Source organism: Alligator mississippiensis, chromosome 16, assembly GCF_030867095.1.
Source record: "Alligator mississippiensis isolate rAllMis1 chromosome 16, rAllMis1, whole genome shotgun sequence".
NCBI classification, from domain to species: Eukaryota; Metazoa; Chordata; order Crocodylia; family Alligatoridae; genus Alligator; species Alligator mississippiensis.
Window position 1 is genome coordinate 1,480,980 of NC_081839.1, and position 27,237 is coordinate 1,508,216.

General features: G+C 64.8%; 1 long non-coding RNA gene across 1 annotated transcript in view; it reads right to left on the reverse strand.

The window, feature by feature from the left end:
• LOC132246508 (uncharacterized) overlaps positions 1-27,237 on the reverse strand; it is a 46,875-nt gene that overhangs the window by 14,747 nt on the left and 4,891 nt on the right. The window contains exon 3 of the long non-coding RNA XR_009457833.1: positions 7,509-8,047. This is a non-coding gene — a long non-coding RNA (uncharacterized LOC132246508). The remainder of the gene's footprint in view (positions 1-7,508; positions 8,048-27,237) is intronic.

The window sequence follows — 27,237 nt, forward strand, 5'->3', positions numbered from 1 at the left end:
GCATCCGGTAATTGTCGCTGGCATCTGGAGCCGCACGAATGCGCATTGTGCCCGTTAATTAGGGACCCTAGCGACATGCAGCCCCCGCCCATTATACCAAATATCCCCTCCACCCAGATGCACGACAGCGCCTGACGCCAGGCGGCTGGGAGGCTGATTGCACATGCGCTCGGGCTCGGGCGTGTTTGTGTGCACAGAGGGAATATGCGCGTGCACGTCCCTGCATGCGCACGGAGCTGCGGGTCGTACACACACAAGACAAGGCACGTCCGCCCAGGCAGATACGCACACGCGTGCAACACCTTGCACTCATGTGCAGTGTACAGCACGTACAAAAGGCACGGGGCATCTACTCATGCAGACGGTCCATTATACACCCACAGCGCTGTACATCGACGCGCGTGCATGCGGGGACGTCGTGGCATCAAAGGCCGCCGGCGCTCAGGACGGCGCAGTACGTAGATACCACGGGCTGTGGTTACACACATCTGTGCCCACCTGCCTGGCAAAATTTCATCCTTCTACCACAATCCAGGTTTTTAATAAAATGTTCAAATACGGCGTTGTTAGCAAATTAGCCACAGGAATAAGCCTGTTGTGGAGACGGTCACGTGCAGGTGAGGGGTGTTATATCTGAGTCACTTGGACATTTTCAAGGCAAGGCACGATTGCCAGGACATACACCTGGCTGGGGTCGTCGGACCTCGGTCCTCTTTCCTGCAGGGGCAGGGGGTCGGACACGATGATCCGCTGGGTCCCTTCCGGCTCTAATCCATGAAATCGATGACTGTGCATAGCTGGATGCACAGAAAAGGATCCAGAGGTGGGTGGATAGATAGATAGATAGATAGATAGATAGATAGATAGATAGATACCTTTGGATCTAGGGAGAGCTCAACAGAGATGCTAATAATGCAAACCCAGCTGCCTCATGCAGCTACCCAAGTGCTGGACCCGTCCCTGCCCAATTCTGCTTTCTTGCCGGCGCGAGAGATGCTCTCTTTGAGCGAAGCTGCTTCCCATTTCGGCACAGGGGCTAGCGCAGGCTGTGCTGGGGCCTCGGGACTGCCTCGTGAATCAGTAAAAGGAAACGACATTTGTCAGAAGAGCTGGCGGGCGGGGGAGGGCAGGTTTCCGTGCAGCCTCCTCCGTTCAGCTTTCATTTCCCCCTCCTTGCTCTCCGGTGCCCACGTGCAGATGCACGACTGGTCTCTGTGTCGCCGGGGGGGCTGCCAGGGTCCGGCAAGGCCTCCTGCCCCAGGAGTGGCATCACACGCTGCCAAGGACACCAAGCGGGGCAGGGGCAGAGGCGGACGAGAGGCTGACCTGGCGTGCAGGGAAGGGCATGCTGCGTGTGTCTGGCTGCCCAGGAGGGCCAACCGAAGCTCTGACCACAGGTAGATCACTTGCAAATAGTCCTCAAAGCTAATTGCATCATTTGCATATAAATCACCTGTGGAGCAGGACCAAAATGGGCAGCTCTGGGCATGCAGCAGCTCTCCAGGTGCCCAGCACAGCTGGCATCAGTGCTGTGCCCCCAGGGGCAGTGGGGCAGGGCAGGGCACAGGAGGGTGCAGGAGGCAGCCGGGCACTCGACCCTCGCTCCCAGCAGCAGAAGCCACCATTCATTGATGGACTCTGCCACAGCTGGATCTCGTTCCCTCTTGCACACTGGGCGCCTCGGGATCTCGTGGCTCTGCGAATCCCAGCTCCCTGCACAAGCTCGCTGGGACCGTCCCCTCCATGGGCGCCTGGACCAGCCCCGGCTGCCATCCATCTGAGGTGCTCAGCCCCCCCCAGCGCACGTCAGCAAGCCAGGCCAGGGTTGTCTCTTTAAGTGGGTGTCAGAGGCAGCTCAGGTGGTCTTAGCCAGAGCCCGGCTATGTAGGTCACATCCAGCGCTGAGCTGGAAAGTCGGGGGCTTTCATCCCCCGAGATTAGTCAGGAGATAACCCCTCCCTCGGGGCCGGTGCCAGCTTGCATTAGAGGGCTGGACATCTTCTCTAGAGGCCAGAGCCCGCGCGCGCCACTGCAGCACGCAGCCGCTCGGTGCCGCACTGCAGCCAGGACGGACGGACGGACGGACGGACGGACGGACAGGGAAGCCCCTTCCAGGCCCTCCCCACTGGGCTCTTCAGACCCCCAGGTGGGGAAGGGGATGCACACCTCTGGGCTGCTACATAAGGGCCCAGGTGGAGACCCACCTCTGCCCTGTGGCCTTGGCACGTGGTGCACACAAGCGGTCGGCTAAGCCTCGGCACTCTGGGGGAGCAGTCGCCTCCTGCCCCCACGTTCCCCCGGCTCCCACCCCGGGCTTCCTGCTGCAGCCGCGGCTCTCCATGGGTTTGCTCCCTGGGGTGCGGCGCAAATATAGAAACCAGCTGCAGTCGCTGAGCGCTTGCCAGCCCGCGCCGTGCTGCAGAGCCGCAGGACTCGAGCTCCAGCGCACGGGCCTCTCGCAGCCGCGCCAGGACAATCCCTGTCGGAGGGGCGCGCTCTATGGTCTATGACACACACCTGTTCCCTTTGGCTTCCCTCCGCCGCCGGAGGGCATTGACACAGGCACACGCATGTGCAAGTGGGTGTGCACACCGTTACCTTCCTGGGTTCCCAGGGGGAGCTCTCCTTGTTTCACCACCACCCAATTGCAGTCCCGCATCTGCATCTAAGCACCCCTGCACTCTGGCCGGGACCCTGGCACGCACGAGGCACACTTGCCAGCAGGGGCAGGCCCCTGTGCCCTGCAGAGAGGCACGGAGCCAGCCCGGTTGCAGGCTTTTGGGCCAAGCCGCCTGCAGGTGCTCAAACAAAGCCACAAGCAGGCCTTGCTTTGCCCGGTACCAACACGGTCACAGATGCCAACGTGGCCTGGGAGCGACAGTGGAGGTCTTGGCAGCAGACGGATGCAGCGGGCCTGGAAGTAGACGGCTGAAAGACCAGTGAGTATTGAGAGGGGGAAACTGAGGCACAGGCTGGGAAAGGACCAGGGGGTCCGTGGCACAGCTAGGAATAAACCCCAGTCTCCTGGGCCCCAGGACAGTGCTCTGGTCAGCACCGGGCCGTCTCCTTGTGTGCTACCCCGTCACCTCCCAGCTCCCTCTCGAGCCCGCCCAAGCACCTGGGCTCGGGGCCAGCCCCGTTGTGCGTGGCAAGCACGTTCCTGGGCGGCGCGGCCGGGCCCTGCCTGCCTGGCGTCCTCCCGCGTCCCGCCACCAGGCACGGCGCTTCCCCGGAGCGGAGGGAAAACAAGTGACTCAGCCTCTCCTCCTCCGCCACCCCCGGCACCCGCCTCCAGCAAAGGGAGAGCATGACAGAGCGTCATCCCAGCACGGCCCAAAATAGCTGCCTGAGCACAGCCTGGCGGCACCGCCCGGGATCGTGACCGCCCTCGCCAAGGGCTGACAGCACTGCCTGCCCTGCGCCGCGCCACGCCGCGCCGCGCCGGCTCTCCTGGGGCTTCCTACCTGTCTTGGGGTCTTGCCCCAATTGCAGCCCCCTGAGACAACCTTTGCAGGCCTCGAGTGGAAGCTGCCGTGCCTGAGAGGTGGGAAGTCCCGGGTAGCCGGGACAAGGGCTCTGCGCGCCCACCTTGGTGCCAAGGTGGAAGGGAGAGAGGTGAGCGGCGAGGTTCGCTGGGCCCAGCCGCGTGCCCAGGTGACCTGCCTCCTCCGCAGTGCGGTGCGTGCACCGTCTTTCAGCCGCGGGAGGGCCCGTCCCTCCCCTCCTGTGATACCTGGTGGCGTTTCCTTCCCCACCTCTCCTCGAGCACCAAGGGGCTCAGAAGCGCTGCACTGACCACGGGGAGACTGAGGCCCGAGGGCTGCAGCACGGCCCCGGCACGAGCCCCTGAACTGGGGCAAATGACCTGTCCCGACCTCAGAACACCCCTGGGCGGCGGCAGGGTGAATTTGGGAAGAAAAGCTTGTTTCCATTGACAACTTTGTCCTAAAAGCTTCACGCCCCAAGGGACGGCAGTGCCCTGCTGTGCTCTCCCTCGTGCACCCACAAACGCCGGGTTGAGGAGACTTGGATCGAGACAATATTAGGAAAGGCGGGGAGAGGAAGGGTTTGGATCGTCCGTCCCCTGACTATAAAACATCTCGAGAGGGCTTCCCGCCGTTGCCTGCCGAGAACAACCCTGTCCTGGCTGACGTCCAGACCGACCTCCAACGCGGGGAGGGATTTCCCCAGGTCTCGCCCGGCTCCCAGGCCATCGCGCCCGACTGCTGCCCTGCTCGCGCCATTAAGCCACACAAAGGGGCACGTTTCGTCACGTGTACAAGCGCCCCAGAGCTAGGGACAGCTCCATCTCCCTCGCCAGGACTAACCGGGGAGAAAACCCAAGGAAAATGGGGCTGTTGGGGGCTCAAGGGAGAGATTTCCACTTTGCTTTGGACTGGGGGAAATAGAAGAGAAACCCCTTGTCCCACTCCAGCGCCAAAACCCGCGTTGCTGCCAACGCCGGCCTCCTCCTGCTTGCAGCTGCTGGCTCCGTCCGAGCGCACGTGCACACACAACCCGACGGGCAGCCACGGGACATCGAGCGCTTGGACTTACGGAGACCCCCGCTCGGACCTCGGTGGCCACCAACGAGCGTGCAAGCGCTGAAGCTGAGAGGGTCCCCCCAGCTCGAGCTCCTTCAAGACAGGCCATTCAGGACCGTTATTAATCCAGCGGATGAACCCGCTCACCAAAGGGTTTGCAACAAGCCGGGCGGGACTGTGAGCGTGGCACGTGGGGCGGGGGCAACGGGGGAGACGGGCAAGACGTGGCATTTCCCAGAGAAGTTGGCCCGAGGGAACGGCGTGGGGGTCCTTGAGACAGGACGGACCCCGTGAAGTGCTGCCCAGCCACGAGGAGGGAGGAGGCGACGTGTAATTAGGATGCAGGGAGGGTCCGTGGGGCGGGAGAGCGGGACGGGGGGAGGGGGGACCGGAGCGGAAAGAAAAGAACAAAACTCATCGTCTTGGAGAGCTGGCTGGCTTAATTACCATATTCAAATCTAATTAATTCCATTTTGCATAAAAAGGCCACGCGGGATGGGGGGCCAGCGTCGCAGATGGCGTCTCGCGCCCGCGCTCCACACCGGGGTGGGGCAGGCGGCCATTTTACAGCTTGCCGGGGAGGCATAAGATGGCTTCGCCCATCTCGTGCAGCCAACGAGCATCTGTTGCGGGCGCCCTACTTCCACCGGGCAGCCGGGAGCACGCTCAGCCCGCTCTAGCCCCCCGCCCCGGCCGTGCGGGACAACGGGGGGAGAAACCAGCCCCCTCTGCACGCCGGGAAAGAAGATCGCATTGGGGAAGGGGTGGTCGCTGGAAACGGACGTGCCAAAGCCAAGCCAACGGGACCGTGCAATTAAGGCGGTGGCATGACAACCCCTGGCAGCGGTGCCCCCTCCCCGGTCCGAGACCCACAGCCCAGCGTCCGGGGGAGCAGGGGTTGCGAGCGAACGTGGGATTAGTGGCTGCAGGCGAGGAGGGGCGGTGGGCTAGGGCACGGCAGACGCATGGGGGCGGGGGGCACAGCTGCCATATGGCAGGCTCCCACGAGACGTGCCCCGGGCTGGCTGGCTGCCCTCCTGGCCCGGCTCCGTGGCACGGCGCGGGTGCAGACCGACTGCAGGGCCATGCTGTGCCCTGGGACCCCCTTGCCCCAGCGGGGCCGGGTCCTGCGGGAACCCCCCTTTAACGCAGGGGCGGGCAAGTCTGCAGGAGAGGAGAGGAGGGGGCAGCAGGACCTTTCCCATGAACATGCAGGCGAACCCATACCGGGGTGGTATAACGAGGGCACGGGAGGGCACTCTGTACCCGAGCTTCATGACTCGCTGCGAGCCCACTCGGACACGGAGCCGGATTCCCGGCCGCGGCCGAGTGACGCCGCGACTTGCCGGGAGAGATCCCGGACTCGCCCCAGGGGAGCGTTCGGCTCCGGGGCCCGAAGTTAAGAAAAGGTGATCCAAGCCCCGTGTCCCCCCCCACTCCTTTGGAGAAAGGCCTGCCCCTGCCACTGGACCTCCGCTGAGCCAAACCAGCCTGGAAGGGCCCAGCTCACGAGCTGCTGGGTGTCCGTGAAAACCTGCAAAGTTCAGGGGTTTTCCCTGGACGTTGGGCCAACGGCTCCTGGCCCCTGCAGGACATCTCTCCTGAGCTTGGCATCACCTCCCCTGCAGGCGCAGCCCGTCCCAGCCACGGGATCCAGGCCCTTGGGACAGCCCCGTTCCCCCGCCCCGTCAGAGCAGGGATCCAGGCTCTCGGCTGCAGGAGCCACGTCCTGTGCCGCACAGCAAAGCCCGCTCCGATCAGGTCTCTCCTTCGCGGCTGCAGACACTGGATCCCCACCACGCGCCCGGCATCAGACCTCGCCCTGCCCAGAGACTCTTGCACGAGGACACGGACCCGCAACGCAGACAGGAAGGGTCTCACCCGGGGGCAGCGACAGCGCTGACCGGACCTGCAGGGCATTCCTCCAGGGCGGAGGGTAAAAGGGTGCCCGGCCCGAGAGTTTGACGTGGCTATCACCATCTGACAGCCACGGGGTGGCCAGAGCCCGGCGTGGTCTGTGTCCACCTCCCACAGCCCACTCGCCTCTTGCCTGCCATGGGGGCAAGCACTAGCTGGGCTGGGAAACCCGGTGGAGCTGCCACCGAAGCACTTGTGCCCCGGGGGCTTTTCCCCGCTCTTCCTCCAGCTCAAGGATGCCAAAGGACCCGAAGCAGCGTCAGTGCCCACCTCCCTTTGAAATGCATGAGGAACGGGCACCTCACCGTCCGCAGCTTATGGGAAAGCCCCACTCCGGTTTGAGCAGCGCTCGATTCAGACAAGCCCAGAATCAAGCCCCAAACCTTGGCCTGGACCTCAGGTCTGCCCCGACCCCTTGGGAAGCAAGTGATGCCACCCACAAAAGGCCAACCCAGGCAACTCCAGGAAGCCAAATTTCTGAGCGGGCGCCTTCGCCCCCTGTAAACCGCTGCCAAGCCCCGAACCGCTCTGGCTGCGCCGCTCACCGAGCTCCAGATGCCGGGTGGGCAGGAAACCCTCCCGGTTTGCTCAGACACCTCGCTACCCGTCTGCAGCCATCGCCTCCTGCCCTGTGCTCCGCCTGCCAGCCCTTCGGGGCAGGCACTTTCTCTCCGCGCTGCCTCTGAGCAGCCCCTAGCGCCGCGGGGCCGAGGCCCAAGACCGGAGCTTCCAGGCCCTCGGACAATGCAAGCGAGTCCTCTGTGCAGACACCCGCTGCAGCAAGGCATGGGCCCCTCTGAGCTAATCCTGCTTGCAGCCGTGGCCGGGACTCCCAGCATCCTTGGCTTCCCACAGGTGACGTTGGATCCCATGCTCCAGTCCGAGCCCAGGTCGCTCCCGTAAACTCCTCGTCCCCGGCCCGCGCCCCCCCGCAGCTGTCCATGTCCCCAGGGAGCAGCCCGAAGGGGGTTCAGCAACTCCCCGGCTTCGGACTCAGCCTTTGGTGGTGGGAGCACGTGAGCAGCAGTAAGAAAAGCCAGTGCTTACCTCTTCTGTGGGAGGCTCCCACGGCCTCTAGCATCCACGTGGACACGACTGGGAGCATCTTCCACCCCGGGCTCCCTCGGCCTTTCATCCTTGCCTTGGAGCCGCGCAGCCAAGCCGGCCAGTCCAAGCCTTGCAGGCAGAAGACAGCCTCTTCCTGAGCGGGCCATTGCCTCGGGGTGAGAATCGTTCAGCCTGCCCCCGGCCCGGGGAGGCATGACTTGTCTCTGCAAGCCAAGCCTTGCAAGGCTGGTGTCTGTCCCCGCGCCCCCTTGATTCCTGGTGAAGGCTGGATCGGGCATGCTTGCTGCCTGCACTCAGGCGTGTAGCCAGCTCTGATGTGCGTGCAGGGCGCTGGAGGTCACATCTCCTCCCGGAGGAGCACAATCCTCCCAGATACGTGCCCTTCAAAGCCTGTGCACTCCCGGGCTCGCTCTTTTCCCCCTTAGCAAGGCACGTGTCTTTCCATCCCGCTTCCCTGGCAGTGGCGGTGGCTGTGATGCATGGATTGGGAGGAGGGTTTTTCCCTTTTCTGCAAAAGACTAAAGGAAAAGAAAAAAGAGAGACTGTAAAGCAGCGTCCTGAAAGACAGCGTGCGGCCTCAGAGGTGCCATGGGCCCATCACTCACGTTCCCCCAGCACCCAAGGGCCCCCGCTGCCCGGCGCTGTACAGAGAGGGGCTATGCACGTGACGGATCACTCTGCCCCATGGCGCGGCAGGGCTAGATTAAGTGACATCAAAAATGAAACACGGGCAGAGCCGAAAACCGATCCCAGCTCTTCCAGCTTGGCCACGAAACTGCCCTTCCTCGCCAGGGTGCAAGAAAATTGCTGTAGGTTTACCTGCAAAACGGCCCCCAAGTGCTTGGCAGCCTCAGCTAAGGGTCCGGGCTGCACACACCACCCCGGGGCGAGGAAACCAGGCAGCTGGGCAAGAGCCTTCATGGCACCAGCTTGAAAACGAGCGAGTGCCGGGGCTGGGACCGAGCGCCGGAGCCCGGCCGGGACGTGGGGGCTAACGGGATACACCCAGCCCACATGGAAAGCAGTGATGAGCCCGGGGTCACAGAGCAGGCAAGAGGCAGAACCAGTCACCGAGACACCCCTGCCTCCCGCGAGCCGCGGCGTCCTAGCACATCGCACCGCAGCAGCACTCGGCCTTTCCTGCCCTTCTAAACTGGCGAGGATCACTCCACATTGCCAGTCTCATTCTGCAGACGGAGAAACTGAGGCACAGGGCAAGGAAGAGGTGATCTCCCATGACACAGGGCACCCAGGACTCCCGGGCTCCTCCCGTAGCCACCAAGATGCATTGTCCCTCCTGCTCCGTGCCCCCATCCTCTTCTGCTGCCCTTGGCCAGAGGCGCCGGCACGCCCCAGGGGGAAGCTGAACTCAAGCACCCCTCGGGCCGGGACAGGAAAGGTCGCCCTTCTTCCGACGCGACGGCCGGGAGCGGTTGGCCCCGAGCAGGCCGTCCCGGCGGCCCCGCGCGGCTGCGGTGGGCTGGGGCCGGGGGGAGGGAGCAGGCGGGAAGGTGGGTGCCCGGGAAGATGGAGGGCTCAGACACAATGATCCCATTCACAGGGGCCTAGACATGGGTCTCAGCCCTTCCTGACCAGACACAATAGGGGCTTCTCCGCTCGCCACTTGTGTGCATTGTCCGGAGACAGCCGTCCCCCCCGGGTCCTTTCTGTCCCCATCGGATAATGGCTCTGCATTGTGCGCTTGCCCGGACAGGGACTTTGTTTTGGAGAAAGAAACTGTGTTTGTCTGTCAGCAGAGATGGGGCAAGAAAGGCAGAAGGAGGGGCCGGGGCTGGGCCGGCTCCCCCCGCCCCCCAGCATTGGCCTTGTATGGCCCCGACGCCGCCATAAATATTCAAAGCCCTGCAGAGAGAAACTCCTCCCTGGGAACCGGCTCCCGCTTTGTCAGCCCCGTTTGTTGCGCGGGGCGTGGGGGAGACGTGCCCCATAAGTCAAACCGCGGGGCCACAAAAAGCCGCCGGGCCGACCTGAACTCCCCTTCCCCTCGGGCGCCCCCGCCCGCCCCATGCAAATGGGAGGCCAGAAGGCACCGCTGGGAGCACCGAGTCGGGAGGCGCGCCTGGACGTCTGCCCCGCTCCTTGCCGCCGGCAGCTGCACCGGTGTGAGGGCGGAGGGGGAAATGCCGCCATGGGCCCTTTGCACCGTTTCCGCAGGGGAACAGGGCGGCAGGCTGTGCCCGCACCGGGTCCGTCTCAGAGACAAATGCCACCACCCCGCTGGTGACCCTAGAAAGCCAGGAGCAGGCCCACGCGAAGTCCCTACAACCCCCAGCTCGCAGGCAGGACTCCCCAGACGCCAGCACGTGGGAGAGGGGAAGCAGGGCCCCGCTTTGCTTTGGGGCAGCAAGGGCAGGATCTTCCATGCTGGGCCCAACCACAAACCCCCGCCCCGGCTGGAAGCGGGACCCCAGTCAGCAGAGCTCTGCGCTTCCCGGGCACAAGGCACGTGCCGGGGAGAACCGGCCTCCCGGGATGAAAACCGCGTTCCTCATGCCCACAAATCCAGCCTGAGCTGAACCTGCCCGCGAGCATCTGCGCCAGGCCTGGAGCACGGAGCAGCTCCTGCCTGGCTCCAGCTGCCAGAAGAAGCGGAGCGAGCGCTCATCATCTGCGGCCGGCAGTGCCCGCGAGCACCACGCATGAATCACAGAGTCACCGAACACGAGGGCTGGAGGGGTGAAGGGGGTCGCATCCAGTCCAACCGCCTGCTCCAAGCAGGACCAGCCCCAGCTACATCCTCCCGGCCAGGGCTTTGTCTACCCAGGGCTTCAACACCTCCCAGGATGGAGGGTCCACAGCCCCTGGGCAGCCTGCTCCAGTGCTTTAGGTGAGAAGGTCTTTCCTAATATCCAACCTCAACTTCCCTTCCTGCAACTAGAGACCAGTGCTTGAGACAAGATGCTGAGCTGCGAGACCCCAGCTGGGCAGTCCCTTTGGGAGAAGGCAGGAGCCAGCTCCTTTTGCAGGCCTGAGCCCAGGGTAGATTTGCACCATAGAGACTAACCAAAGCAGACACACATGGGCATGGCACAAGTGTTGGTGAACTGAAGCTCATTTCCTCATCTGCGTGTGATGAAGCGAGCTTCAGCCCAGGAAAGCTCATGCTATATATCTGCTTTGGTTAGTCTCTAAGGTGCAAATCTGTCCCCTCTTCTTGACTTCAGAGGAGCACAGTGAACTACGTCTGTCCATGTGGGAATCGGGGCCCCCGCCGCCCGCGGCTGCTTGGGGAAATTCACCCCCACGTGCCGTGCCCACCCCCAAATCATCAGCAGCGTCCGGCACAGCTCCCGACTCAAGAGCGCGGGGCACTTGTCTGCGCCCGCTCTGCCCACCCCGACCCTCTCAAGTCCAAGGCCCTCAGCTGGCATGAGGCCTGGGAGCTGGGCCCTCACCTCACGGGGAGAACATGGGACTTGCCCAAGGTCACACAGGTAGTCGGTGATGGAGCAGGGACTCAAGCCACCATTCACCCAGCCTTAGGCCGGTGCTTCGCCCACGACACTGCCCTGCCTCGCGACCCACCACGACGGACCCGCTTCACTCCTGGGGCTTCACGGGTGCCATGGGGCTGGGCAGCAGGGGCTGGCCGCGTCGCGGCTCCCAGCAGCAGGGTCTCTCCGCAGGGCATGTCACCGTCCCCCTGCCCCCTCCCCTCCGAGCGGCGGCAGAGCCTGGGCGCGCAGCTGCCATACATTTTTAAATAAATGAATAATACATGGAAGGGTGATAAATAAATCACGGCTGCACATTTGAACTTAGCCTCTGAGAAAATCCTTTTAGTTCAAAAGGACTGGGCGCCCGGAAGGGGCTGCCATGCATTTTGAATGGGCTGCCATCAAGTGTCAGGGCTTGGCAAGAGACACGGGGGAGGGAAGATGTGGGGGAGGTGGAAAACCAGCTCCGATGCAAAAACCCAGGAGAGGCGGCTTCGGCCGCCGCATGCACGTGACCCGGGTGGGTCCGGCGCAGGGGTGGGACGGCTGCCACGAGGCTCCCGGCACTGGCTGTGAGGTCGCGTGGAGCTTGTCCAGAGGGCCACATCGCAGGCATGAGCCATCTTCCTATTCCAGGTGTGTCCTGAGCTTCGCCACCGAGTCTGACCGCAGCTTTCACCAGAGGAACGGCCCCGTTCTACAGAGGGGGCGACTGAGGCACGGGGAAGGCACATCACACAGCCCACGAGGAGCCAAGCTGGCGACAGGAGCTCCGAGCTCTTGGCTCTGGGGAGCGGAGACATAATGCCGGGGCACAAGCAGGTGGGAGACGCCGTCTGGCACCGCTTGGTCCCCTTACATTGGGTAACGACTGTGCAAGGTGCAGGGCACGGAGAACAGGGCCAGGCTTTGAGGGCCAGGCTGGGCTGGTTAAAGCGGACAGGTCTAAGGAGGAGCCGAGTTTAGCATAGCAAAGGGAGTGTTTGCTTAAGGCAGCCCATAAAGAGGTGGGTGGCCCTGCGGGACTGGGGCAGAGCGGAGCTGGGGAGAGGCGGGCAGGGAGCAGTAATTGGCTCGAGTGGGGCCAGGCCCATCCAGGAGGGGCCCAGCCCCAGACGGGGAGACAAAAGGGCTCCTTGGCCAGAGCAGGCGCTCGGGGCGGGGAGGGGACGGGGACGAAAGAGCAGCCCCAGCCGTCTCCCTTTTGAGGGGAAATCTAGTGGAAAACAATGTACACAAGGAGCCTGGCGAGCTGGGATCAGCCCCGACATCCCACGGCTGGCTGCCTCTGCGTGTCCGTGCCTACGGGCACGCTCGGCCATGCCTGCCCACGCACACGCACGTGCACACGCACACGCATGGCCCTGGTGGGATAGCGCCTGTTCGCAGGCCGCTTGCCAGGGACCCCATCCCTCGTCCCGCACGTGGGCCGAGGGGCATGGAGCAGGCTGCGCAGGCACCGATTTACTAGCCTGGGGCAGGGGGGTTAAAAATGAGCCCTCTGCCCTGGCCGGGCACGGCCATAAACGGCCCCTTCAAGCACTGCCCGCGTCGGAGGCTCCCAGAGCCGGACGCTGCCCCGGGGTAGGCTGTACTCGCTGCCGCTCCCCCAGGGCCCTGCTCACACCGCCCCGCACATCGGGGTGCTGGGGGGACCAAGGCACCTTGCAGCGAGTGTCTGTGCCAGGGGCAGGGCACTCGCGAGACCCCATGCCAGCGCTCACAAACTCCAAGTCCGTGGCTCCCAGACACACCAACCGCCTCCCTCCCCTGCCCAGACCAGCTCCGGGTACGTGGGATCCAACACCACGGAAGGGCTGAGCTGCAAGCGCCTGCCCAGGTGCGAGGAGAAGGGGATGCTCTCTGCAGAGCCGGATTCAATCTCCCTGGGGAAAGCCAAGAGTCCCTGCCAGACCCTGCCTCCACGGGCCAGCTGCAGGACAGGGCCCCTGGGTGCATGGGCGCCTGCCCTTGCCCGGTGGTGCTGGGGCGGCACAGGCCCTTTGGGCACCCAGAGCCCGGGGCAGGGAGCGGGCGACCCCAGGTGCGCTGCGTGGCAGGGTGGCCGTGTCGGCGCCCAGTGTGTATGTGACGGGAGCTGACCCCGCGGGGAGGGCTCCCTCGCTCGCTCCGCTCCTCTGGGCGTGGGAAAAAGGCCTGGGCTCCTTTCACAGCTGTTCTCGCGGCCGCGCTGAACTCATGGAGGGCCTGCTCCGGCTCCCTCTCCCCCCGGCTGCTTTTCAGCCATCCCCAAGCCCCCCTTTCACAGCCCCTTAAAAAACACACCTCATTGTTCCCGCCTGGTTTGCATTGAAATGCCACCAGCCCCGTCTCCTAGAGAAGCCGCCCGCTCGCTCTCGGCCAGGCCCTTGCTCCAATCAATCTCCAGACAGAGGAGCCGGTGCTCCAGCCAGGGGCCGGCCGGCGGGGGATTACAGCTCCACCGCTCTCCCCACCCCCACAGCACCCTGGGCGGCAGCGGGGCACACCAGCCCTACGGCAGGGTGCAGCACAGCGCCTGGACAAGGGGCAGTTTTGGACACACGGCCGCCCCCGGTGAGGGGCAGGTCCAGCCTGGTTCAGGGTCTCAGCCCCACACGCACGGGCTGGTGGAGCCGGGCGTAAGGGAAGAAGCCCCCCACCTCCCTACCCAGCCTGTACGCCAAAGCCCAACATCCAGGGGTGCAGCATCCCACAAGAGACTGCAGAGCAGCCCAGGGGGCCGTGAGGGAGCCCCTTCCTCTGCCCTGCACATGCGTACCCCTGGTCTGGTTCGGCACATGGCACCGTCTCCTTCCCTGCAAGCAGACGGCACTCAGGACAGCGAGCGGGTCCATACCGGCGCAGGGCAGGGCCCGGACCAGGACAGTCGCCCGACCCCCGGCACGGGCAGGACACAGACCGGCTTGGCCAAGCCTGTGCTCAGTCGGCCTCCTGGGCTCAAACCAGCTCCAACGCAGGGAACAGCCCATCCACTCTCCCGTGGGGAGGCAAAGTCTCAGATCCCCCCCCCGAGACCCATCTCCCCACTCGCTGGCAGCGCCCTGCAAACTCCAAATTCAAGCAGCCCCCGCAAGACCCCCCACCCCAAGAGGATCCCTTCCAGCACAGCCTCCCCGGGCACCCAACCTGGCAGCTGGCGACCCCAGCAGTGCCGTCGAGGCTGGGGGAGCAATCCCAGACCGGGCAGCAGCTTGCTAGGCGCAGAAGGCGGGCGTCCCAGCCGTGGCATTGCCGACATGAAGCCAAGCGCTACGTGGGTCCCTGCCTTGGCCTGCTGAACCCTTGATGGGGCTGGGTCGATGCGCTGGAAGTCTTTGCCCTCCTCTCCCCATCCCAGCCCTGCTACGGGGAGTCAACCCAGCCCCGGGGTGTCAGTGGAGCCTCTCAGGCCTAGAGGGGACACAACAGGAGAGGCCCTTCCCCAAAGCAGGGGGGCGAGGCAGGAGGAGAAGGCTCTCCTGTGCACACCCCCATGCCAGGTCGGTCCGGGGAGTGAATGCCACCCATCCCAGGGGAGATCGGAGCAGCAAGAGGGACCCGCTGGCCCGGGAAGAGCCAGCCACGGCCTGGCCAGCCGGGTTCCCACGCAGGAGGGAGCTGCTTGGCGGCTGGGGGAGGCCGTGCCGTGCTGCCCCCGGCCGCTGCTGCCTGCTTTTCCCCCTGACCTTTCCCCGCTGCGGTGATAGATACTTTCTGACAAAAGCGGGGCCGCCGCACACCTTCGCTCCTCTGGTCTGTGGCTAATGCGGGGATGTAGCCGCTGGCGAGAGGCTGTCACTGGGCATTAGGGGGAGAAGGTCTTTGCCAACACGATGCTCCTTCTGCATGAGCACTTCCCGCGAGCAGAGCACACTCCCGCCTCCCCGCCTCCAACCCCGCGGCCCTCATCCTCCAAGAGGGGCGGGGGCCACGCACGGTCCCAGGAGGACAATTCTGGCACGCACTGGGTTGAGACCCCCCCCCCCCATCACTGCCCATCTCTGCCCCTTGCCCTGATGCTGTCTGTGCACGCAGCACTCAACTGGCACGGCACGGCACGGCACGGCACGGCACCCGGCTGCCCCCTCCCCAGCACGACACCGAGGGCCCTCGCTCGCTGCCTCTTGGGCTTTGGGCAGGGAAGGACGCTGAGCCCCCGCCACCACTAAAACCCGACGGGCTGCCCTGTGCTCCTCTGCTGCCTCTGCCCCTTGAAGCCAGGGCACACGTGCAATATCTCACGTGCGTGTCTGCACCCTCGGTTTACGTGTATGGCTCCGCGCTCTAAACAGGATTAAAGACACAGCGTGCACACACGTGGCACATGCACACATACACAAGCATGCACACACACATGCACCCACATGCACATGCGCACACACACATGCACGTATATACATGTACACACACACATGCATGTACAGGCACACACCCAGCAGAGCAGGCCATGCCGTTTGCTGCAAAGGGGCCCAGCGCTTTTCTTCGCGGGAGCTTGTACCTTGGCCACTCCTTGGCGTGACGCTCCAGGCGGGGGCCTGAGCCAGGCTGGATCTCAGGGCAAGGGGAAGGAGATGCAGCACGACCGGGTCAGCCTGTGTCCAGAACGGGAGCAGAGACCAGCACATCTCTGGCCATGCTGTGCTGCTCTCGCCACGGTCAATGAAAGCAAACCGGCAGGGAGCTCCTGCAGGCAGCCAGGCAGTCACCTCTGGGAGCAGCGTGCCCACACACACTTACTGCGGAGCAGTGAATGCCACACTTCCCCTTCCCCTTCTCCTTGGCTTTTATCTGGAGGTAAATTACAGCCAAGCCCTGGTGCAAATTGTGTGCACGTGCCCTGGAGACGTTTGTTAGCATTCAGCAGCTGAGCTGCCCGGAGAGCCCCTCTGCACGGAGCACCCTCCCTCCCTCCCGGCCCGGCCCGGCCCGGCCCCCGGGCTGACCAGACCGCACGTGCCCCATTGAGTGCCTCGTTGCCCATGCCCCCTCCCAATCTTGCACCAGACCAGGTGGGGTGGCTGGGGGAAGAGCCCTTGCCTTCACCCCGTCCTGCCCCATGCGCTGAATGAGGCAGGGTCCTGCAGGGAAGGGCAGGAGGACGGTGCTGCAGCCACCCTTGTGCCGGGGCCTCCAGGTTTTCAAGGCCTGACTCTGCAGCCTGGTCTTTCCATGGGTTCTGGACTGAGCTTACTGCGAACCTGGGGCTGGGCCTTTGGGGGTCTCTCCCAAGATGAGGGGGCTTAGGACCAAGCTCAGTGTGAGTACCTGGATGCATCTCACGCTGCTCTGACAAAGGACATGGCCACATGCGTCTGCACACCCAGAAGCAAGACACATCAACTGCCAGCTCCGCTCGCCCCTCCTCAGCCCCGTGGAGCTTTCCTCGCACACCAGCCGCGAGCTGGCTCGGCCGGCCACGGGGTGGGCAGATCACACCGGGCCCCCGCTTTCCACGAGGCAGATCCCCCCCCGCCACTCCCCCTCCGTCATACGCCGCCATTTCCCCAGCTGGTAGGGATGTTTCCACCCAGTGCAGGCCCGGAGTTTCCATAGAAACATGAAGATATTAAACTGTAAATAATAATTTCTCCATAAAAAAGGCTCCTGCACATCATGCTTTGCTGCCAGGCTTTCAAGTCACCAGCCCTGCTATGCCCACACACTCCTGCCTTCCCCTCTCTCCATGCCAGGGCTGGGGCTGGGAGCGCTGCTGCCCCTGCGCAGGCTGACAGCCCTGGGGCCCGCGTCCCTGCAGCCAGGGGGGCGGTGTGTACCCAGGGGGACATCAAGGGGCTGAGATACAGCCAGAGGCACAGAGCCAGCTCCTGGCTCTGCACAGTGCAGCCCCAGAGCTCAGTACCTCGGGCACCAGCACTTGGTAGCGGGCCTGAGCCCCGCACGGACCCGCAGCCAGGAGCCAAGGCTGTTCAGTGCTCTGGCATTTCAAGCTAAGTCACCCCTGCCACCCTCTGCCCTTAGCTAGCACCTCCCACAGGGGCAGCTCCAGGTACGTGCACACGTGCATGTTCCCTGGGCATGCGTGTCTCCTCAGGACTTCATGGGCACACCTGCATGGGTGTGCGTGGTGTGCCACTGCAGGCGTGGGATGCACAGGTCCATGACTGTGAACCCATGTGCACGTGTGCATGGGAAGCAGCATGCAGGTCCACGTGGACCTCTGTGTTCACCCACACGCCTGCTGTGCCAAGGCACGTGCAAGGTGGCACACGTGTAAGCGTGCACGCTCGAAGCCGTGCGCAGCCCTGGCTGCCAGGGCAGAGGCGTCCCCCCGGTGATGAAGGACAGCTGAGGGATGCTCACAATGCTTCCTTCCCCTCCGGCCGCTGATTTATCCAGGTTGGAGACTTGAGCATGACATCTATAAAAATTAGCAGCTCAGGAGCTTGCCAGGGCTGCCTTTGCCGGCTGGGGGGCTGAGCAGGAGCTGGCAGCCACGGCGACACATCGCTCATTAGAAGAAGAGGTTATTTACTGGGGCCTGCTCCGTGGTTATTCTTAAATGGCCCAAAGTTAAACGCATCCGCGTGGTTCATTTTCTCCTGCTTGGGGATACGTTGCTGTCTGGGGCTTCTCCCGTTCTGTCTCTTTAAGTGATGCTTTTCATCACGAGCCACTTTCCTCTTTTAATCGAGTGCGAGGCCTGGCTGGGAAATCACCTGCATCCCCCCCAGCTCACCAGCCAGAGCAGGTACCAGCCTGCAAGGTCAGGGGGGGAGCCTTCCTCCTCCTCTGCGTGTGCCGGGGCTCGGGGCCTGCCCTGGGGAGCTCCAACCCCCCCACGGACCCCTCCGTACAGCCGGGCTTGGCTTTGTTTCTATTTTAAATTTGGGACAGTTTGGGGAACAACTACTTTTTTGAAAGCAGCGTCAGGTTCTGCCCTGATGTGCCAGCACCTGCTCCACCCCGCAGCCGCCAGCCTGGCACGCTCGGACGCCAGAAAGCCCGGGCCTGCACCTTGGGCCACACTGAATGTCCCACCCGCAGCCCTGGAACGGGACCCAGCGGCCCGGATGTGCGGTGAAAGGGCCTGGAGCGGAGCCGCGGGTGGCACAGTCCCTTTCCCCGCTTCCTTCCTGCCGGTCGGTGCCAGGATGCCTTGCACAATAGGCGGCGAAGCCAGGGGACAGGAAGGCCCTTTCAGGCCCTCGCCTGCTGCCAGGGGGCCGTGGGGCCGAGCTGACAGCAGCTGGCTGGCCCTGCATTTCCTGCCCCCCTCCACCCCCAGGGTGTTTCACAGGACCAGCCAGACCCCGCTGGGAGGAACAGAGCAAACTGCGTGGGAACGGCCCGGAGCTGGGGATGCTGCCCCTGCCCAAGCACCAGCCCTGGCGCAAACTGGGCTCACAGCTGGCAAAGAGCCTTCGCAGCAGTTCAGACGCAAGGAGATGGAGGCACCGGGCGAGGGGAAGCCGCCAGCCCCGCGGTCGCAGCAGGGAAGAGGGCCCTGGCAGGGCAGGAAAGTTTGCCTGGGCTGCAGAGCAGGGGTCGAGCGGCCTGTGTGCAGGATGCTGACATCTGTGGCCCATGGGAGACTGCGGGAGGTCACCTGCCCACGGCCCCCACGCCTGCCCAGGACCCTCACATGAGCCAAGCTCTGGCTCTCCGAGCCAGGGTGGGAGGGATGGGGCAACGAGACAGCCGCCCCCATTGCCACGGGGTTTCCTCCCGGGAAGCAGCTGGTCCCAGCCCTGGCTGGAGACAGGACACTGAAGCAGATGGCCAGACCCAGCCTCGCGGCCCCGTGCACTCCCTGCAAAGACGGACGATCAAGTGGCTTCCACATGAATTGTTGCTCCCGTGATTTATTCCGGCTGCGCTGAACCAGAATTCGGGCGGCAGCGAGAGCCGAGACACCCAGAACGAGGGGCCCTACGGAGGAGGGGGCCTGGGGGAAACCACCAGCCCCCCCGCGCTCGGGGGGAACAGCGAGCAAGGGAGCGAGATCCTCAACATTCAAACTTCGCTTGCTGTGACACATGCCCGGAATAAACCCGCACAGCTCCTTTCTCTTGCCTTCGGTTGCACACAACGCGCGCTCCCATTGGCTGATTTCCTGGAATAGATTCAGTTGCTATGATACCAAGTTTGCTTTTAACAAACCCCAGAAAATTAATGGCATTCAGCAGATAAGTCCTTAAAGTGGAACCTATTTTAAGAAATTCTTTCTGACTGGTTTACAAGTAGTCTGAAGGCAAGAGAAAGCTCCAAGGAACCCACGCGCTCCCTGGTGGGCCTCAGCCCGGCTCCTCTCTGCAAGCCACGGACGAGCATCGCGGGGAAAAGACACCCTGCCGCGGTCCAGCGTGGGCCCAGGTGCCTGCAGCACAGGGGCAGGGTTTTAAATGGAAGCATCTGCTGGGCCGCAGCAGTGCTTCGAAGCTGGGCAAAGCACGGGTCTGCCTTGCCGGCAGTGCAAATGCCGCACAAACACGGCCCAGCTTTCGCTGCTCCGAGCCTCACGGTGCATCGTTAGTGCTTGTCTAGGCAGGAGCGGTGCCCCGTTAGCTCCATGTACAGAATGCATGGCTCTCCGGAGCGACCCTGCGTACAGGCACGTCTCCGCGGACGGGTCCTGGGCACGCTGCAGCAGAATCTAGCAGGCGACGTACACTAAGGTAGCAAGAAATGCAGCGGGGGGATCTTTCATGAGATTTGCTGAGGCCCGGGAGAGGGGCACAGCAACCGGGGAGCTTGGCCAGGACTGGCACTGACCCTGTAGCGGCCAGAAAGGCTTGCAATGACCCAAGAGGATTAGGCACCTCGGTCCCATTGCTGTTTGAGTGGAGGTGAGCATCTACCCCTCCTGTGAGCATTGCAGCCTCAGCTCCCTGGGAAGTCGGTGGAAGATTTGCCCCTGCCAAGGACTCCAGGGCTCAGCTCATGGGAACGAATGGGTGCCGACTGGGGGGGTCTGACACCAGCTCAGCACAGCAAGAGAGAAAACCCACCTGGCACAGCCTGCTTCTCAGAGGCACAACCGGACGCACGTTCGGTAAACAGGCCCAGCCTGACTTGCCAAGAACAAATCCGAGGGTATATTCTCTACGTGAAAGGCGCTGGAACGCCTGCTTCTCCGAGCGGGGCCCAGCACCCCCTTCCCCCTCATCCCATTGAGCTCGTTCTCTATGGGGTCCTTGAAGACCTCCGCGTCCAAGCGTGGTCAATTCATCTGGCTGTGAAAGCGGAGTGCGAGGTGAAGGCCACGCGCTCGCGGCGGATCAATGGGGCGCTTTTCTTCCCCGAGTACCTGTGGATGAAAGGCCAACTAATGACATAAGTTGCCTGCCTTCCATTCGAGTCCCAGCTGGACAAAGGGCCTCACGATACAACGGCTCCATGGCCAGCGCTTTCAGCTCGGCTTTACAGACTTTCCCCCACAATCCCGTGCTGCCGGGTGGCTGAAGAAAAGCCCCCGCTGTCCCCCCAGCCCCACTCGCCCCACCCCTGCCCCTCCGTGAATGCCGAGGTGGGTCCATGGGCACAGGCGGGCGTCTGTCCCTCCGCGCCTCCCGCACCGTGGGCTCTCCATCTGCCTGTGTGCTGGGACAGTGCCACCTGCCAAGGCCCCAAACCAACCCCCAAATGCACCACACCACCACCAGCTGCTAGCAAAGCCTTTGGCCAGGCAGCACCCTGGAGGGTGAGATTTCAGCCCCTGGCGCACAAGAGGCACCAGTTCAGGGAAAGGCAAACCCAGAGCAGGGAGGTGTTCGGCCAAGGCCTGGAGAGGGGGAGCGACTTTGAAGGAAGCAGAAGAGAGGAGGCACGAACCCCCAAAACGTGACAACCTGGGCCCAAGCCTGCCCCCCCTTGCTCCTTAGAGTAGTGCCCTGCTCATGTCGACTTCAACAGGACCACGCACAGCAACACAGGCACGAGAGGGGCATGGCCACGGCCACGGACAGGAGCACCAGAGCCTAAGCCCATTAAAAATGCCTTGCTGGGCTCCTTGCTCACCCCGTGCTGCTCATGCAGAGCCCTGCTGTCCCCTGGGACATGCAGAGGTCCCGAAGCCCTGCGCACGGCCGGCCCGACGAGCTGCTCCGAGCTCAGATACGCTGCCCCACCGACACCACAGAGGCGCAGGAATGACGGCACTGCTCGCTACCCAGCCACGTCCTGGTGCTGGGCACGTGTTACGTGACCCCAACGCACAAGCACACAAGCAGGTCTCGTCTCTGTGTAAGAGCTGCTCACAGGCCCACAGAACGTGGGGCCCCGGCACATCTGCCCACAGCTGCTCACGGCCCCAGTCCCACAGACCGATGGGGTCCCTCCTCAGCCTCTCCCCACAACCCCGCAGCTGGCACCCAGGCTTTGCAGGCTCCAGCAAGGTGGGCTTGAAAAGGTGGAGATGGAGCTTCCCTATTCCAGCAGCTGCGGAGGAAAAAGGTACTGGCTGGGCTTGGAGGGACAGCGGTTTCTAGTGGGATTCTTTTTTTACTTAAATATTTGCCTTGCCTCCTCGTTACTGCTTGGTTAAAAACTGTGCTGAGAAAGCACCCACTCGGGCCCCTTGGTTGAGATGGTGCGGGGGCTAGGGCCTGTGGCCACGCTGCCCGGCTCACGCTAGCACTTGAAGCCACCACACTAGGCCCTGATCCTGGAGCACCTCCTGCAGACAGTACCCATTATGCCCAGGCCAACTTCTCCTGGGGAAGCTGGGATGGCACAGAGGCGTACGTGATGCCAGGGTCTCTACAACCACATGGCTGCAAGGCAAACCATAAATACTGCACGCCTGTGGCTTCAGGGCCTGGAAGCCCTCCCTGGCCTCCGCTCCCAGACCATGTCCTGTGCACTGTGGTGGACAAGAGGAGGCCCGGAGCCCACGTGCAGATTTGTCCGTGTCCCCTTCCTTCCCCCTGCAAGATTTCCAGAAGTCACCAGTGACCATACTGCATTCACAGCTGCTGCTCAGGGCCCCTTCCCTGCTTCAATTGTCAGCGAGCCGGCCCTGATCCTGCAAGCTTTCTGCCTGGGGAACTCCGGCTGCAGCCAGCGAGATTCTGCACAGGGGGATTTGCAAGACCCGCAGTCCTTGCATGAGTGAGGGTTGCTGGAGTTTTCCCTGCACCGGGGACTGCGGGATCAGACTCGGGAACACTAACCCCAGCATGGTGCATGCTGTGCAGAGAGCAACCCGGACAGCCCAAAGCTCTAGCTGTACTCAAGCCAGAGCGGTAGCAGGCAGGGGAGGGACCAGAGAAGTAGATAAAGGCGGAGGTCAGACCCGGAGACGAGGAGCCTTTTTCACCCTTCAGGTCTAGCCCTGCTGCGAGCAATATTGCATACCCCACGACACACAAGCAAGTGACTAGAGGAGCTGACTTGTGCTTCTCCCCCACCACTTCGGCCATCTCTCCATGCAGACAGCCTCCAACCTGGAACTCCCGCACCGTGACACCGTGAAGCCACTTTCCACCTGGCCACAAACCCGAGGGGTCTTTTCAAGCAGGCCCTGCCATCCTGGTCCCCAAACACAAGCGGCGACATTTAATACCCGATGTGAAAATGAAAGCCAAGGAGGACAAATAACAAGTGTCTGGGTCTGTAGCTGGCCCAGGGAGCACCGGAGCTGGAGGTAAACGATCACCTAGCTAGGCACAGGCACTGGCTTCGGGCCTCTGGAAACGCCGACTCAAGGCCACACGCCCCCCACCCCCGAAATGCCTGCTCCACAGGCACGGCGCGTTTCACTTTAAATCTCCCTGCCTTTGTGCAGATGCAGGCAGGTCCTTTGCAGAGCGGTCAGTGATTCAGAGAGGTGGGTGGCGGGCAGAAATCCGCTCTCCCCCGGGGCGCCAGGAGAGCTCTCTGCCGATGGGGAGTCGCGGAGAGGAGCGAGCCGGTTTTTACATTCGGTTGTCTAGCTTTATGATATCACATACACTCATACAGCTAGATAACCAAAGACAAAAACCCACCCAGGTCTTTGGAAACAGGCCTCGGCCACCCTGCAGCAAGCGCCCTCCTGCCCTGCTTGCCTCTGCTTAGCTTCTCTCCTTCCACCAAGCCTGCCCTGCGCAAAATGAAACCCTGGGATTGGTCTCCAGAGCGGCTCCCTGCCTCCCCGGACTTCAACAAGAAAACTAAGAAGCCTCAATATCTGAAGGAAGAGCACAGGCATCCGCTCTGCCTCCTAGGGCAACACAGGCCAGTACCAAAGCAACACGCGGTTCCCGCATCCTAGTGCAATACTGGCAGGAGCGGGGCAGGACACACACAAGACACAGGTGCACACCAGGAGTGTGCCGCTGCGGGGGCTTGCATCTGGAGAGGGGCAGCGCTGCCCAGCCGCCCTTGCTCCCTAGGGCTCTTTCTCCCCTCCCACAGCCCAAATCTGCCCCGCAGCCCCTCTCCGGCGCGGGGCTCCCCTCCCTCCTGCCTGGAAATTCCTGGCACCAGAAAAGCTGAGTCATGAGACTCCAAGGATGGGGGAAAAAAAAGTATTCGTCTTAAAGGAGCCTCCCCGGGGTTTCCAGGCACCTCGCGGGCCCTCCCGGGAGCCGAGCACCGGGCCGGCCGCCCGCTCCAATGACACCCCGGGCCCGCAGCCCGCCGCCGTCCCGCGTGGGGGCAGCTCGGGCCCGGGGGCGGCCGCTCGGCACAGCCCGGCTCCCGGGGCCCCGGAGCGAGGGGAGCCCACCGTACCTGCCGGGCGCCCGCCGCTCCTCCGCCGCCCGCAGCGGGTCGCGCACGTGCGCCGGAGCCGCTCGCCCCGCACCTGCCCGCAGCGCCGCCGGGACGCGGAGCTCTGCCCCTCAACTTGATCCGCGGGCCGCGGCCGCCGGGGGCGGGGCGGGAGCCGGGGCCGGGCTGGGGGAGGGGGCGAGGCGGCCCCGGGGGACAAAGCCGGGACGACCCGACCCGGGGGCGGAGGTCAGCGCCCTTCCGCGCCGTCCTGGCCCGGCCCCCGGGGGCTGGCACCGCCCCGGCGCCGAGCAGTGCGGACGGGCCCGGCCCGGGGCAAAGAGCCCACGTGCAGCCGGCCCGGCGCCTCGTCCTTCCCCTTGCCGCTGCCCCGGGCCGGGGGAGACACTTGGGGCCGGCGAGAGCCCGCCCCGCCCGGGTCCTCCCCGCCGCCACCGCTCCCCGGAGCCCCCGGCCCTGGCGCGGGGCCCGTGAGCACCGGGGCGCCTGTGCCAGGCACCCAGCCCTGGGAGCCGAGAGCGGGGAGGGCGAGGGCTGCGGGCCGAGCCGCCCCGGTCACGAGTGGGGAGCCCCGGCAGTGCGTGGGAGAGCCCTGGGCATGCGTGCCGCGGCCCTAGTCCCGCGTGGGGCGGCCCCGCTGGGAAGGCGGCGACTGCAGACGTCCCTTGCCCCGTTCGCGCGTGGGCCGGGACCCCCGGGATGTGCCCCGCGGCGTGTGCCCTCCCGCCGGCCTCTGCCGCTCCCGTGCTCTCCCGACGTTTCTTTTCCTTGTCCCTGGCGGCTGCTTATTCATTTGTCTTGAAGAGCGACGGAGCGAAGGGCGCCCGGGTCCCGCCGCAGCCGCCCACGTGCGCCCGGGGTGCCGAGGAGAGGGCGGGCGGTCCCGGCGGGAGGTGCTGGGGCTGCCCGGGAACGCGGCTCCCACCGGCCGCGCTGCAAACGACCCAGCAGCCACGGCCCGAGCGAGAGCAGCGCCCGGGCGGCTTCGTTAACGAGAGAAAACCCAGGGAAAAGAAGGAAAGAGAAATACCCCGCGAGAAAGAACCGTCCGTGGCCGGCGCCGGTGCGGGGCTGCAGCTGCCCCTCGCGCCTTTCCCCTGCCCGCAGCGTGGGGGCGAGGCGGGGGGGCCCGGGCGTGTCAGCGCCCACGCTGCAGGAGACGCGGCTGGGCTGGGCTGGGGGAGAAGCCGGGCAGGCCGGGCCGGGGCCGTGGGGGCAGCCCCCGGCCGAGCACGGGACAGCACGTCGGCCCGCAACCAGGCCTATCCCTCGGGCGGCCGCCGAGAACCGGGCGCTGGTGCGCGGGGAGCCGCGGGAATGGGCGCGGGGGCTGCAGCCCCCGGGGGAGCGGGGCCCAGAGCCCAGCGGGGCGGGGGGGACGGGCGGCACAAGACGACTCCCTGCTCCGTGTAGAGGAGGCGCCGGTGCGGAGCTCCCACCGCAGCCCCTCGGTCCAGCCGGAGCTCCCCGCACCGCCAAGCCGCCCCCAGGCCTCCCCTCCCCGACCTCCGCGGAGCTTGAGGGCAGCGGGAGGCAGGCGGGTCAGCGCACTGCCCGCCGCCCTGGGGCCCGCAGACCCTCCCAGCCCGGGGGCTCGGACTCCAGCCCTGGCTGCAGGCTCCCAGGTCGTGCCGGCTCCAGCACAGGCCGCAGGGACCAGCCCCGATGCTATCTCTGCCGAGGTTTCTCGGCCAGAGCTGCACGGTGCCAGATGCAAGGGAGAGCAGGAGGGGAAGGGGGGGCATCCCACCAGCCCCCTGCCCTAGAAGACCCTTCAGCACACGGGAGCAGACCCCCGGCATCAGCCCTGCACTGGGCCCTGCAAAGCACCTTGCAGAGCCCCCTGCCATCCACGGCCCCGGGGGAGCCGAGCGGTGACCTGACGGACCCGATCCCACCCCCGCGGAAGGCAGATCTGCACCCCCGGAGACTTGCAATGCAGAGAAGAGGCTGCCAGGCTAGCCCTGCCCTCGGGCCCGGCTGCCCCAGTGCCCAGCCCCCCCGGGGATGTCGGATGCTCCTGGCAGAGCAGCCCTGACGCTACTGCCGCTGCCCCGACGGGTGCCACAGCCTCCTGCAGTGCACAGGCCAGCCCCCCGCCAGGATAGCCCCCCGGGGTGCTTCTGAACGGACACCGGTGGCAGCGATGAGCCCAGCAGGGGTTTACCCATGTCTCTGCCCCCTCCGCAGCCCGTAGACGAAAGGAAGGGGGAAGCAAGGGCAGCCCCTGGGGCACCGGGCACCTCCCGGACAGTGTGGTCGCCACCCTGCCACCTCGGAGCAGGGGCAGCCCTCGATCGGGACGGGGCCAGGCCCTGCACAGAGCCTCGCCGCCCCCGAGAGCCTGTCTCTGGCGAGGGGAAGGAGGACGCCCCGTCAACCCAGGCCCTGGACAGGCGGGAATAGGAGGGAGGCCTGGCCAGTCTGCGGCTGGGGCTAGCTGCAGCGGGGTCTCCCACGGGCGGGGGGCGGGGAGGGTGGGAACAGGCCCGGGGGCGGCATTGCTGCCCCTCTCCCTGGGCTCCCCGCGGGGCAGCAGAGCACGGGCGGAGCGCAGCGCCACCCGCCCCGGGCCCAGCCCGACCCCGCGCCCTCCCGGTGAGAACCGGGCCCCTCCCAGCCGGCCCTGGTGGGTTTGAGGCCCCAGGAACGACCCCCACCCGCGGCCGGGCCCTGACCTCAGCCCCCGCCTCGACGCCCGGCTCCGGGCAGGCCGAAGGCCGCCGCCACGGTCGGCGCCCGGGGCCCAGGCTCGGCCTCGCCCGAGCCGGGAGGTGCGAAGCCCCGGGACTTCGGACTGTCCCCTCCCGCCGCCAGCGGGCTGCGGGGTCCAGTGGGGTCCAGCGGGGATGGGGCAGCCGCACCCGCGGGAGGGGAGGCCGGGACCCTCCCGCTCCCGATGCCGGCTCTGGCACAGCTCGGCCAGGACCCGGGACGGGGGCTCCGAAATCGCTGTCCACGGCGTCCACAGGGAACGGGGGTCACCTTCCGCCACCGCCCGGCCCTGGGCCCGCAGCCGCCGCGGGTCTCCCCCGGTCGGGCACGCGTGGATCCCCCGGCCCAGCCCTCCCGGGTGGGCATCGCCCCGGGCAAACAAGCCCCAATTGGAAGCAGCGCGGGAGTGAAGCGTGTCCCCCCGGCAGCGCCCTCCCCGCATGTCCGTGACCCGCAGCGCGGGGCGGGGGCGCGGGGCCGGTTGCGGCGGGTGGCGGCCGCTGTCCGCGGTGCTGAACACACCGGCGGGCCCGGCGGAGGCGGTGGGCACGGGCACGCGTGCGCGGGGGGGGTACGTGCTGCGCACACGCGTGCCGACGCTGCACACGCACACTGTGCACATACACACAGTGTACACACGCACACACACACTGTACCCACGTACGCATTATAGACACGCACATGATACCAACATACTGTACACACACAGTCATTACATATGCATATATACACCCACGTACACGCTGTACCAACACACTGCATACATGTACACACACGCTGTACACACATACTGTACCAACACAGTGTGTACATATACACGCACTGTACACGCACGCACACTGTAACCACACACAGACACACACGGTACATACTGTACC